Source organism: Protopterus annectens, chromosome 9.part0 (genome assembly GCF_019279795.1).
Source record: "Protopterus annectens isolate FY-2018-M chromosome 9.part0, PAN1.0, whole genome shotgun sequence".
Classification (NCBI taxonomy): Eukaryota; Metazoa; Chordata; order Ceratodontiformes; family Protopteridae; genus Protopterus; species Protopterus annectens.
Window position 1 is genome coordinate 289674511 of NC_056743.1, and position 14696 is coordinate 289689206.

The 14696-nt window shown below is 40.7% G+C and overlaps 1 protein-coding gene across 2 annotated transcripts in view; it reads left to right on the forward strand.

Moving 5' to 3' along the window:
• Nucleotides 1-14696, forward strand: part of OTOG (otogelin) — a 2079396-nt gene that overhangs the window by 656984 nt on the left and 1407716 nt on the right. The gene's annotated exons all lie outside the window — the stretch shown is intronic.

Sequence of the window (14696 nt, forward strand, 5' to 3'; positions counted from 1 at the left end):
ACCTCATCCACCACATAAAACTCACTTATACTTCCTTCTTCCCTCAGTTCTTCCACTTCAATTTTCCTAAGAGCCCTCCTCATATCTCTCTGGATATGTTGTCAGTAACTGTAGTGAAGACTTAGGACCTCTTCAAGGCAAATTCTGTAATGCTGTCTTATTCATATATATCCAGTCATTTTGTTTGCTTTGTATAATGTATCTTTGCAACTCTGGACTGAAATTGAAAATGTTTCAGGCAGATCACTGTTCTATTTCAGTCAACAAATTCAAATAATATAAATATATAAGATGACCAAGATGGAATAGCAACAATGATCTCTAGCAGTTAGAAGATCACTAAATACTTTAACTAGCATTTTGTCAGTATTAGAATGGATCACAGCATTTGTTAGCATCCAAAAAAGAGTCCATCTTTCAATAAAAGACCTTCACAAGTACTATATTTACAAAAGGGAGGTTTGAGATAGGTCTATGGTCATCCATCTGATTTTCATTTAGCCATGTCTTCTTGAGGATAAGTGAAGTCAATGCTTCCTTTGTTAGAGCAAAAGGAATCCTCTCTCAAGAGATAAGATGGCAATATGCTAAAGGTCCACGCTCAAGACATTCTAAAAAGGTGATAAAAGCTTGATCAGACATGGAGCAAATCCATAGGTGGTCAAGCACATTCTGAAGACCAAAATAATAAACTCTTCTTAAAGTGTTCATCAGGAAGGCACTAGACCTAATGGAGGCTGGATAGGTTCATAGGTAGGTACTGGGCTATCTGCCCGAAGGCATACATTAGCCCAGCCATGTTGTGCGATATTCACCGCCCCTTTGGTTAGTTCCCTAGGCCCTTGATCTAGCAGCTAGTACCTTTGGCCCCTATCTAGTAGAGCTGTTGGTATGATCCCTGGTGTGAACTTTCTGTTACCCATCCACATGTCAAGGTTCCTCTTGAAGAGTGATAGTGAGGGGCTCTATCTTATGTAGATCGGGACCTTGTTTCATAGCAAGGGAAGACTTTGCGAAGGGAATCTATCCCTCCAGCATATTCTGTTCAGTGTTGTGCTGAGGTTTATATCCCTAGAGCGTGTAGCTCAAGTAGATTTGGTTTTGCTAAGATGGAACATGTTCAACAGTTCTGGGTTGGACATGGCTCTGTATTTTAGACAGAGATCGCCTCTGAGAAGGCGGTATGCAACAGAGAAAAGCCTTAGTTTTTTCAATCATGCTGCATAGGGCAACTGTTTGAGGCCAGTAATCCTCTTAGTGAGGTACCTCTGTGGTCTCTCCAGCTGCTGGAGATGCCTAGCCAGGTACATTCCAATTGGTGCATTGTACTCAATAATGGGTCTGATGAGGGAAGAGTAGTGGGGCACCACTACATCCTTAGATCTTGATGCAAACCCTTTTGTGATCAGATGGGTCACATAGAAGGATTTTCTAACCACCTTGGCAATATGGTTATCAAAGGAAAGCTGACTATCTACTTGGGTCCCTAGATCCCTTATTACTTCTTCAGATTTCAGGGGGTTACCTCCTATGTGGTAGTTTGCAGGTACTCTGATTAAAAGAAAAATGCTGTCAGCAAGATCACATTCTTTTGGAGACAAAAACTTAGGAGTAGTGAGGCAGAAAAGACTACTGGTTTCCAAAGCCAGATAGAATAATGTTCATCTAATATCATGCCATCTCCACTTTAACCTTTGCCCCAGTAATCTTAGATTATGGAGTTTAGTATCATGCCAGCTGTATTTAGAGCCTGAGCTCAGTATGCTTTGATGGTGTACCTTTAATTCAGGACAAAGAAATGACATGGAACCCCCCCCTCCCAGCATCTTCAAATCGAAGAAGACAACTTTAGAAGACTGCAGCTGCTATCCAGCAAAGATACATGAAGGTTGTCATACCTGTTGGCTTTGTGCTGGCAATTTTGGAAGCTTCTGAATGTCTTACTTACCTATGAGACTGTTAATACATTTGCTGTGAAAGTGATAAAGGAAAATAACTTTGAGCTTTTGGCATTTTGGGGCCATATTTGAGTGATTCCTTGTTGACTATGCCGAATAGCAATGAAGCTGTCCTTCACTATTTTCCACAAAGCTGTAATAACTGTCTCTTCTTTAGACCTCTTAATTCATTTCACCAGCCCAGTGTCCAACTTGTCTATGTCCATCCTGGGTCTAACAGCTAATCTCCAGTCCCCAGCTTGCTTTGGTATTGCTGAGGCTGGTCATAGATTGTAAGGGTATTTGAGTGGCTTGGACATCTCTGCTTCCATCCAGGGGGCTACTTTGTATGCCTTACCAACTCCCCTTCCCTTGTGGTGATGACATAACCTCCAAGGGGTAGTTATGCAATGGGGATGTTGTGGTGTATTGCCCTGCTTGGAGACAGCCCTCCCAGGTCTACCCTACCTTCTCTTTGGACCACACCTCCTTCCAGTTACATCTCCAGTCTCCAGCAGGGAGCATTACAGAGAGATGCCTCTGACATCATCCTCACTGGGATAGGCATGCCCATCCCTCCCTCCCTGCCACAGTGTCTGTCAACTGAGACACAAGGTGAACCTAGGTCACCTGGGTCATAGTCAGGGCTTTATCCGTCTATGTCACTGGAGTGGCAAGTTAAGTTTTTTGGTTCTTACTGCATTTCCAAAAATATCAAGTTTTTGTTCATTTCCATTTAATCACTGGAACCCATGGTGAGTTTTTGAAAAAGTGATGATTGCTTGTTTCTCTGATTACTGTTGAAGTGAAATACAACTGCCCTGGGCACAACCTTTTTTCTATGTACTGAAATACCAGTAAGAAAGCCACTTTAGACCATTGACTTGATACAGTTATGTTCTTTTTTTTCAGACAATGGGTAGTCTCTGGGATTAATGCCAGTCTCTCCGTTCTGATGTTAGTAATGGTATAGCAGTGTTGCAGTGCTTTTTTGGCTCTTCTGAGGGTGTTGTGGATTAGTTGCTGTAGAGAGTGACACTGCCCAATCAGTTTTCTATGCTAAAGTCTTTTCTTTTTCTTCACTTGAAGAACTAAGGGGGTGGCAGAAATCATACTTCTTTTACATGTAGAGTAGCCATACACCCATGCACATATAGGTTGTGTACACTAAACTGTAACACCACTTAACATATCTGTAATTCTTCTCATTTCTACAGGTAATGCTAATTTTACTGAATACCCAGTTAACTTGCTGGCTGCTTATAACAGTGAATCTTAACATAATTTGCAGCATTACTAATAATACTGATTTATCCCAGCTCTGGGATAAGCTTTGTTTTGCAAAAAATCAAGGATCATGAAAAAATATACTACTTCCTTTTGAAACATTTGCACTCTTAAAATAAAACATGAATCAGAAGAACATGAATACCATTAGAATTTCAGGTCTTGACAAATTTTATCCAAGGTGCAGGTCTTCACTGAAAAAAACAAAAAGACTGTATACTGAGTGAGCTGTACTAAAGTAATAATAATAATAATAATAATAATAATAATAATAATAATAATAATAACAGCAATTATTTTTTTTAATGTAGCGGTCACTGATCAGCCCCAGACACAGATGCAGGGTACCTATTTGCCCTAGTGTAACTTGGCAATGAAAAAGCAATTGGGTGTCATTATCTTGGCAAATAAAGGAACAAAAATGAATGTTTGAATACTGATTCTCCTCCCGGGGGGATGTAAGCATCTGAAGGCTAAAATGCTAACAAAATCCCTACAGTAACAATAGGGAATTCTAAGCGACGTTAACAATCATAAGAGCACAGCTCAGAAACATATTCATCTATGTACACATGCTGTTTAGCATCAAGGGTAATTGCTGTCTGTGGGCAGTCCATAATGGATCTGTAATGGAAAAAAGAAAATGATGGTTGGCTTGCTAAGCCAGCTCCAACTCTCCACTACTCTCAAATAATAGAAGAGAATGAGTCTCTGTTGTGGTTAGAGAAAGTGACACCACCTCTTAACTGTATAGATTTTTGCAGAATGTCCAGATTCTTGCCTCGTATTTTTAGTCCGTTTTTTCAAAATAAACTGTGGTTTTTCTGGTAAATTAGTGGCAAATTATTAAACACTGAAGTTAGAAAATTACAACATACATTTGATTTTCAGACTTCATATCCTTCAGAAAATTCATGCTAATGCAAAACCTGTTTCTTTCTGTCTACTTTCTAACATTGTAAGAGCAATATTTAAAAATTGCCCCTATTTCTGGGCCTTTGTCCCACTTTTGTTTATGGCTTTGTCCAGATCTTTTGCTCTGTGAGGTTGAGAGATATGGACATCACTCTGGATGTAGGTGGATTATAGAAACAGTGCTCTTTAAAATTAATTAAAAGAGCTAAGTGGTAAAAGAAATAAAACAAGAGATAGGTAAGGTAAGGTCTAGATGAAGTTGACTACAGCACTTTGTGGACAAGACACTCCTTCTGGTTGTCACTGGTGAGGACACACCATGATGCAAATGATGTGACAGAATTTATGTATACAAACGTGGTGTCAGTCCACTTTTCTGTGTTTTTTTTTTTTGTTATTAGAGAAGATTTTTTTATACTACATATACATACATGGACTGTCCTTTTTTCATCCCTACTTCACAATATTTTAATTAATTGCACATCCTAAATGCCTGAAGCATTGTCATATTTGCAACAGACAAGTATGTGATCCATGGTACTTTTCAAAAAGTTCATCCCATCTTCAAAAACATGTTACAGAGTTTAGATCTAGTCTATCTTAATACTTCATTTTTTTCAGAAATTTAAAATTGCACTGTGCAATACTTAATAGGTTCATAGATTCATAGGTTCATAGATTAGTACTAAGCTAACTGCCCTTGTGAGCCACTTTAAGCCTAGCCAATTATCCCTATAAAATTTTCTTATGTTTCCACACATAAACTATGAATCTATTAACTGCAAAGGTGGCATTGTTTAACCAGTGTCAATATGCGTCAATATTAACATGCTTGTGTTATACAGTGCACATTTTTATTAATGTCTGGCTAGAGAGAAATTACAAAAAGCCTATTTTACTGGATGTAATGCAGAGCTTTACTGACTAGCTCACCTGCTTGGATCATATACTCTGCTCTGAACAGGTTCCTATTGCCACTACAGTACAAATTTTACTGCAGTCCAAAGATAAAAGCTTCCATTCTGAGTCAGCATAGCAGGGAGGAGAGCGATTCAGTTCACTGATTTCCTAGACAGCCTTTGGGAAATTACCAAGATTGTGTCAAATAGCACTTGGGAATGAGCTGACATGAGTATAGGATTCCTGCATCCCCTTCTGTTGCGGAACAGGGGAAATACTTCTGTCTGGAATGTATTGCTTCTCCGCACTTAGCATGTTTTTGGATTTGCTTAAAGTGCGTCTGCTCACATATCCTATGGTTAATATTTGCAAGAATTAGTGAAGTTGCCTTGGTTTTATAAAAATAAAACAAAAATCAGTGGTGACCCAGAAATAGCATTTATTTTACCTGGACTTACTGCATTATACCATTCATAGATTCTAAACATCAAGACATCAATCACAAGATATTTGTCAAATTACCACAAAAAATCAAATTCTTTTAAACTGCTGCTGGTCTGTAATAGTCAGCAACAACAGCAAATGAAGAGGCCATCTCCACTCACCAGGTCTACTCCAAGAGTGAAGATGATAGCTAAGGTGTAATGCCACATGTCACAGACATCATGCATAATACATCAATGGGCAACACAACAGCATGATGCCCATCTGTGATATCATGGTGCACATAATCAGTAACACTAGAGAGGGTGACAGTTGTGTGGGCAGGCTTCACCCATGTACTCACCTTTCCTGAGCTACATGCAAGGGGTTTGCAAATGGTTAAGGTATTCACCTCACAGATACAAGACACAGGGTTCGATCCTCACTTCTGGTTAATGGCTACATTGGGAAATATGACTTGACTTAAAAATGCATCCTGTGTCATTAGCCAAGTAATCACCTATTAACCTATTAACTTACCAATCCAAGTACAGCCACTGTAAGCATCTGGATGGAATGATGGCTTTAGTCATTAGTGCAACTGGGCTATACATACACATGCTCCTTAAATGATTGCAGAGCTTGTATATGAGCTGGATTAGCCTCATACCATAGAGCATGGCTGATAACAGATTGCATTATTGGTGCAATTCAGAGTCCATCATACTAAAATAACTCATTATCATAATAGTTGCACTACAAGTTCCTTTTGTAGAATGAAAAGAAACACAGTTGCCATTATGCGAGAGCATGCAACAATGAATTATAGACTGTACAAGACAGAGAGTTTCTGGGTATATCAACATATTGGGAAACTGATAGCAGACAGAACATTAGTAATGCACACCACATTGCAGGGGCAGCTCTAGAGTGCATGCCTGCCACTCACATTTGTCACACACTAGACCATATTGCATGCTGACTTAGCAATGACCTTATGACAAAATGTGTTGTGGAGCCAAAACATAAAGGGTACAAGTAACAGGCAGGAAAATTTGCAGTACTGGGCCTGCATTGTATTTATTAAGTGTGCACAGTGCTGTTGTCACTGGTGCAATGGATATTATTATGCAGATCACATGTCAATAGCTACTACACAGCGCAGTAATGTTATAGCACTGTGCTGAGATTTATAGCAATAGAAGCAGTTGGGAAAGTGAGGCAGCATGTGTTTACTTACTTAGATATTGCTGTATTTGCACAATGATCTTTGTGTATGCCCACAAGCGTACCAGAGCAACCATGTTGCTAAAAGTGTGGCAGCACATGTAAGAACTCAACCCACAGGAGACTGAGGTTCTGTTGCAGGCATTATGCAGTCATGGGAGGAGATCCTTGGACAAGGATTGAGCAGACATGTCCTTTGGCAACCAAGTGTGGCAGGAACTGGTGCAACAAATAAATGCTGCATGATCAGATGACTGGTCCGTGCTGCCTGTGTGTCGCAGGGTTGATGACATGATCCGACATGAGAAGAACAGGGTCAAAGACATAGCTACAGACAGGTCAGCTGCAGGGCATGCACTCCAAAACATCACTAGCTGATAGGCTCTGCGGAGCTCATTATAATCCTCACTAAGGAGACTGACAGGACACTTGTTCAAGGAGGTAGACTAAATGTGGAAACCAGTTTGGAGAGGGGGTAACCTATGAAAGTAGTGAGAAATGCCATTTCTGTGAGACATTGCTTAACACATCAGCCTAATGTGCCCACACATGACCATCTGCATTAATGATGTTGATAACATGCCCCTAGGAGTAGAAACAGTAGTCAGGGATTTGGGTATGTATGTAGATAGTAACCTGGCTTTCAACCAACGTGTCTAAGGTAGTAAGGAAATCATTCTATGTTACTCAGCTTCTAAGCAAGAGCATGGCATCTAGGTCTAAGGAAGTTGTTGTTCCTCTGTATTTGGCCCTCATCTGGCCCATCATTTAGTGCAGTCCCCCCTTCAGTATGCATCTGACCAGGCACATTCAACAACTTTAATGTCCACAAAGATTCCTCACAAAATGGATACAGGGCATAAAAAGCATGTCCTATGCAGATTGCCTGAATGCCCTAACTCTCTACCCTGTTTCCTACAGACTGTTGAGAGATGATCTATGCCTAGCATACAAAGCATCCTTGGATCCTATTCTGATGGACCTTTTGCATATCCACAAAATAAATAGCATCAGAATTACTCAATTTAGGGATTTAAACTTTGATCTTGACATAAATAGGACACACTGGAGCGACAGGTATGTGTCTCAGAGAATTCCCCTTCTATAGAACAGGCTTCCCATCCACATAAAGTAGAGTTTGTCCTTAACCATATTCAAAAGAAACCTGGATCACTGCATGGGAAATCGGAAATACATCTAGTCTAGTACCTGTGTCTCTAATGGACAGAGCCAACCTGTAAATCTTTGACTAGCTAAGATATATCCATTAAAATAACCTCTAAGGCAAATGTATAAACTCAAAAAGCTGGCTTTTCTAAAAATATTAGAACAGACTCTATTCTTACTTTTATCTTTAAAACTGTTACATCCAAATAATAAGCAATTTCATCTAATACATTATATACATACACATTTTTCAAAATGTTCTATTTCTTTAAAGGAAGAAAAGTGGATAGTTCATATTGATAATAATATATGCTTTTACTTAGTATACGGTTTAAGTACAGGACTTTATATTGATATTTAATTTTCATAGGCGACAAATTGAAATGTTACTGGGTTGGATTAGGTCAACACAATTTTTCTGTATAGACTATTATATAAAGAACAGAGTCACATTTTAGTTAGGTTCTGATAAAGTCTTGGATAAAATAGTGTGGAAGATGAAAACTCTCAACCTTATTTATTTATTTATTTAATAAAGATTTTAATTTTTTCCTGGTAGCCATGTTTTTTAGCATGCACTGTAAGTTTTTTTTTTGTTCCAAGTTAATGCATGCTGTCAGCAATTTGTGTAAACACCGGACACTTCATATGACCACTGTTCGTCCAGCTGCACTGTAGCTATACCCCACAGAGAATCTCACTCGGGGCCCTAAAGTTTGACAGCTGCTCAGTCCCCAGCAGCTGTCCCCTAAACTATGTACATCTGGCCTAAACATGGTGCAATTATATCCACCCATCAGCCTGTATAACACAGTAAGGGACACAGGTCATTCTAGCCTATGCAGCCAATGTGCTATGTCTTACCTGCAGTGAGTTATGGTAAATATAACTATCAGTCAACCGAATGGAAGGACAGTAACATTACCTGAAGGCATGATATCTGCTACTCTACAACTTCCCTCCTATATAAATATCTGCTTAAGTGCTCTGGGAGTAAATAATTCATTATAATTTACATGACTGTGTGTGTGTATGTGTATATATACATATATATGTGTGTATATCATGTGCATATATCAGCTCTAAAGTTGCACAAACTGAGAGAAGTGAGAGGAGGCGAGCAAAACACAACAATCATGTTCTTACTCCTCTCAAAATTTGAACATCATGACAAAAGACGTTAAATTTCAGGTGTGATCAACTATCTGGCAGCAAACAGTAGGCTTTAGATCTGAGTATGCATTGCCATGGCCCAGATTCTACCTTTTTATCAGTGGTTTCTGCCTCACGTGGCAGCATTCAGTGGCTATATTCTCTTCCAACTGTTTGTATGGCTCCTCTTTTGCTGCTGGTGCAGCTATGGCAGCTAATGTTCTGGTCCCTACTTCCTGTAACTATTTTTTAGCTGTGCATTGTGTAATATGACACATAGCACAGGTAATGTGCTGCACATCTCTGCAGCATACTGTAGTGCAGTAGAAGATGTATCCAGATAGTGAAGGTGAGACTTCAGCACTTCAAATACATGTTCAGTAATGTCTCCTGTCTACACCCCTTCAGTGTTACATATTAACTCTACCACTAACTATTATCTGTGGACAGTGGTCATCAGCTATGGCTCCAAGGCATATGTGATATCATCTGCATCACAATAGTGAACACCATTATAAGTGGTTCACTACCTCTGTGGACTTTAGGATAATGTGTACACCTATTAGTTAAATGACTCTGTGGAAAGTCTCTGCATGAATCCTTGGTTTTAGTCATACTTTTCCCAGATGCAAGAATGATATGAATTGTCTGGGCAGCAACCAGACACATTATACACTTCTCATCACTTAGCAGTTGATGGAGTGGAAGCCTTGCAGCTGATATACTGAATACAATGTAGGTACAGTCAATGGCTCCTAGAAGCTTAGCAAAATGGGCTATGTTCCATAATGCCTGTATAATGTGATTTCTTCCCTGCTGTCTGTCAGAACTGCATGCAACAGCATCACATCCAGGAAGTGGTGAAGGATTTGCAAGTTTGAGGCCTGAACATTTTTCAGTATTTTCCCAGTTGTTCACCAGAAGGTCCCTTTATTAAGAGTAATTAATGCTACACTAACCTTTATGTCTGTGAACCTCCCATAAACCCATGTGAGATGGGCATCAGCTTAGCACTCATATATCTCTGTTCACACAGTAGTGGTTGACTATGCCAGAGCTGTGGTATGTCAGCTGCCAATGGCCTCATCTGTGGCACAAGGTCAGCAGTATGCAATATCAGACATTAACTTCCAAAGTGGTCTCTGCTGACTAGCCAAAGCAGCATCTTGTTTCCAGTGACACACCTGTTCATCGAGAAATGAATGTGTACAGATAAGCTGATCACTGTGGCTCGCAAATTTTTTTATATTCCTGAATCTTCCTGCCATATTTGATTTCATTATTTGCATATGCAGTGGCTGTCATTAGCACAGTGACACTCATTTGCATGTCATTATGCAGGCAATTCATACTGTATATTTTTTCCCAGTAGCTCGATCTCACTGCATGCCTCTGAACTACGCCCCAGTGCAGTGCCACTCACTGGTCTGTTTTACCTAACACAGTGCAACATTTATTTCTGGAAATGCTTATCAAAGTGATTCTGATGAATCAGGTACTGTTTTATTGTGGTGCTCATGAGTGAGAGATTCTGGATAAAGTTTCATCTGAAATGTTGTAATATATTTGCATCTGTCACAGTTCACTAGTGCAATCTCAAACATTATTTAATTAAAAATGAGCACCTGGCAGTGCATAAAATGCAGCACATATTAATCAGCATGAAAGGGGCTTGAAGGTCATGTTATGCAGAGATTGCATGGAAGCCATTGCTTTTTACCAGTATCATAAACATGTGTGTTTTATAGGCAGAATAAGCTGTCATGAACTCCTGTCATTTGGTATGATATGTCCTGTTTCATAGTTATTTAGTAGCTTCAAAGTTTTACTTTCCATATGAATACAAATATAAGATGCAAAAATGATGTTTAACATCACAAAGAATTTCATATGCATATGTTGATGTAGAAATGCGAAGGTGATACTGACAGTTTCAGTTGAAAGAGCCACTATACAAAAAATGTGACTGTTCAGTTTAACTAACCACAAACTATATCTTTGAACAGGCATTTTTGTAGAGAAGGTTATGGTCCCATGGAATGTACTACTCAAACAGGTAGTAGACAGGGAGTCCACAGAGGCATTTAGGAGGGCATGGGACAGGGTCAGAAAAGGGAACATGGAAGGCAGATGGAGATGAGGTAGAATGTTAAATAAATTTTAGGGACAGACTGGATAGGCTTATTGTTTTCTTCTACCATAAAGCAAAAGTGACAAAATACAGCCAGCCTCACATTATTACTATTCACTTACTGCTGCTCCATCTGATTAAGAAAAACGTAAAAGGTATCAGTTGTGTTTCTTAAACTGACTAAATATCATAGGTAGGTATTAAGCTATCAGCCCTGAGACCTATATAAGCCTAGCCAAAAAAGCTCCCTGGCTTTTGCCACCCAAGAAAGTTAATTTCCTGTGTCCCTGTCTAGCAGAGCCACAGAAGGGATCCCCGGGGTGAATTTCCTATTTTCCATCCAATTGTCGAGATTTTTCTTAAAGAGGGCTAATAAGGAGCTTTACTTGACATGAATGGGTAGTCTGTTCTAGAACATGGGAAGTCTCTGGGACAGGAATCTATCCCGCCAGCATGTTTTGTTTATTGCGGTGGCAAGGTTTAGGTCCTTGAAGCGTGTGGCTCAGAGGAATTGGGGTTTCTTTAAGTGTAGCATGTCCAACAGATCTGGGTTTGACTTGGCTTTGTATGTTAGGCAGAAGTCGCCTTTGAGGAGGCGATAAGCAAAGGATTAGAGCTGGAGTTTTTTGAGATGGTCTGTGTATGGCATATATTTGAAGCTGGTAATCCTCTTAGTGAGGTATTTCTGTGGCCTTTCTAGTTGTTGTAGATGTCTTGCGAGGTACATGCCAAACGGGGCTTTGTACTCTATAACAGGTCTGATGAGGGATGAGTAGAGAGAAACAATGACCTCTTTTGTCTGGAGATTAACCCCTTTTTGATGAGGTGTGTCACATAGAAGGATTTCCTGACTACTGTGGTGATGTGATTATCAAAGGAGAGACTACTGTCCACCTGTGTCTCAAGGTCTCTTATCACACTTTCGGTGTTTAGTAGGCTACTGCCTATGTGGTATTTCATGAGTACAGTGTTTTTCCCAAAAGGGATGACAATGCACTTCTTGGCATTGAGCTTGAAGCCATGACTTTGACACCAAGCATCAGTCTCATTGAGGCCCCTTTGTAGAATGTTCACATCATTAGGGAATTATGTTATGGCACCTACTTTGCAGTCGTCTGCAAACTTTGTTAGCCAAACACCTGCTGTATTAGCCTGGACTTCTGAGAAGTAGATGCCAAACAGGGGAGGACCCAGGACTGAGCCCTGTGGTACTCCACTTTTCACTGGTCTGAAGTTGTATTTGGAGTTGGCTACTTTCACTGTGTGGGCTCTGTCAGTGAGCCAGTTGGCTGTCCATCTTTGTGACATAGGGATTTATGCCCAGTCTAGTGAGTTTATCTATAATTCCAGAGTGGGGGATAGTGTCAAAAGCCTTGGCGAGGTCAAGATAGGCTGTGTGCACCACCTTACCCTCGTCCACGGCTCTGGTGACTGCTTCGAAGAAGTCAATCAGGTTTAAGAGACATGACCTACCTTTTACAAACCCAAACTGAGTGGGGTCCAGAGTTTGGAGGTTACCTATGTCCTTGTTTATAAGCTCCAAGATGATATGTTCCACAACCTTGAAGACCAGGCTCATCAGGCTAATGGGGTGGTAGTTCCCGGGGTGCATGGTGGCGCCCCCTTTGTGGAGTGGGATAACCATCTCTGTGTGCCATTCAGTAGGCACAAAGCCTGACGTGAGGCTATGATTGAACATGGTACTTAGGTAGGGTGCCAATTAGTTCTGTAGTTCATGCAGAATGCAGCCTGGGATGTTGTCAGGTCCCATGGATGCGGTGTTCTTGGCTTTGCATGGTGCAGTTTTTACTTGTGTAGCCGTGATTATAGGGGCTTTGCATTCTTCCGGTATAGTGATGGGCCCTTTGGGGGGGGGGGTGAAGTTTGCACTGAACCTATCTACTAGGATGTTGGCAATATCAGTTGGTTCTGGATATCCAGTACCATTGTGCTGCAGCTCAGAGCAGATCTGAGTGTCACCACTGAGATTCTTGACATAGCTATAGAATGCTTTGTGGTTGTCTTTAGAATAAGTGGCAATTTTATTTTTGTAACTAGCTTTGGAGGATTTTATAAGGGATTTCAGCTTCTTACTGAGGCTGAGTAGGGAGTTCCTGTAATCATGGGATTTTACTCTTTTTTTGCAACAACTTCTTCCTTCTCTTGTAAAGTTTGTTTATGGCAGGGGACCACCAGATTGGCTTCCTTTTTTTGGAGGATAGCGTCTTGGTTCTGTTGGGGATGGTATGATCCATGCACTTAATGGGGGGTGGGTGGGATATTGATGTCTAGGGTGATTAGCTTGTGGTCTGATCTGACAAGTGAGGAGCTGACCTCTGGCATGGAACATCAGTTGCCCATATTGATAATGACCAGGTCCAGGATATTTCTGCCCCTGGTGGGGGTATGGATAAGCTGATCCAGGGCATTTGAATTTATGAATTCCAGAAAGCGGTGAGCAAATGAGTTAGTACATGAGTAGTTTTCCCAGTTGATGTTGGGTAGTTGAAATCGTCCATTATTAGGGTATTGGCCTATACCCTAATATTACCCAGTATATCAAGAAACATAGAGTGGGCATCCTGGGGTATGGCGGGGGATCTGTAACAAGCTACAACCTGGATTGCAGTCTTGCCCAGTGTTAGTTGCACTTGGATAATTTCGGATGCATTATGTTGAGCAACTAGCCTAGAGGTGTGGATATCCTTAATGAATATGGACATGCCTCCTCCTTTAGTGTTTCGGTCCAGGTTAGGTGGCTGAAAGGTGTGGTATAAGTTATAGCCTGGTAATGCAGGGGTGCTCTCTGGAGCCTTAAACTAGGTCTCCATCACTGCACAGATGTCGATGTTCTCCATTTTAAGGAGTGCCTCGAGTGAGTGCATTTTTAGGTTTAGACTTCTAGCATTGAGTAGCATTACCCTCAGATTTTGCTTGCTTATACCTGCTATGGTGGTGAGTTTGTCATTTGAACCTTGTCTAAAAATGGCACTATAGGGGTGGCAAGAGCCTTAGCCAGTATCCAGAATCCCAGGGACGACAGGTGCAGGCCATCTCTGGCAAAGCATTGTGGTCTGTCGATCATGTCGTCCCAGGCAGACAGACACTGGTCCCCTTAGAATGACACCAGAAGTTTAGCCAATTGTTGAAGTCAATCATTTTGTCCTTGTATTGTGGTATCATTCTGGGCAATGGCATGATGCTACTCAGGGCTAGATTCATACCTGCCTGGGCTACATCATCCGAGAGCTCCTCCATGTCTCTTTTCATGTAGTCCAGGGAGGTACATCTCAAGTCATTCACACCAACATGGACAATGACAGATTCATATTTTTACTTGTTGTGGCATGACCTCAGTGCTTGTGTTATGTGGCGGATCCTGGCACCTGACAGGCAGCTAACAGTAACTTTCTCTTTGTTTAGCCTGGTGAGTGGGACATCAGTGTGCCTGACTATAGAGTCACCTATGACTAGTGTGTTGGGTACATTTTAAGGTATGTTAGAAATTTATCTAACTTCTCAAGCATAAAGCATGTGTAAGATCTTGGAAAGACTGT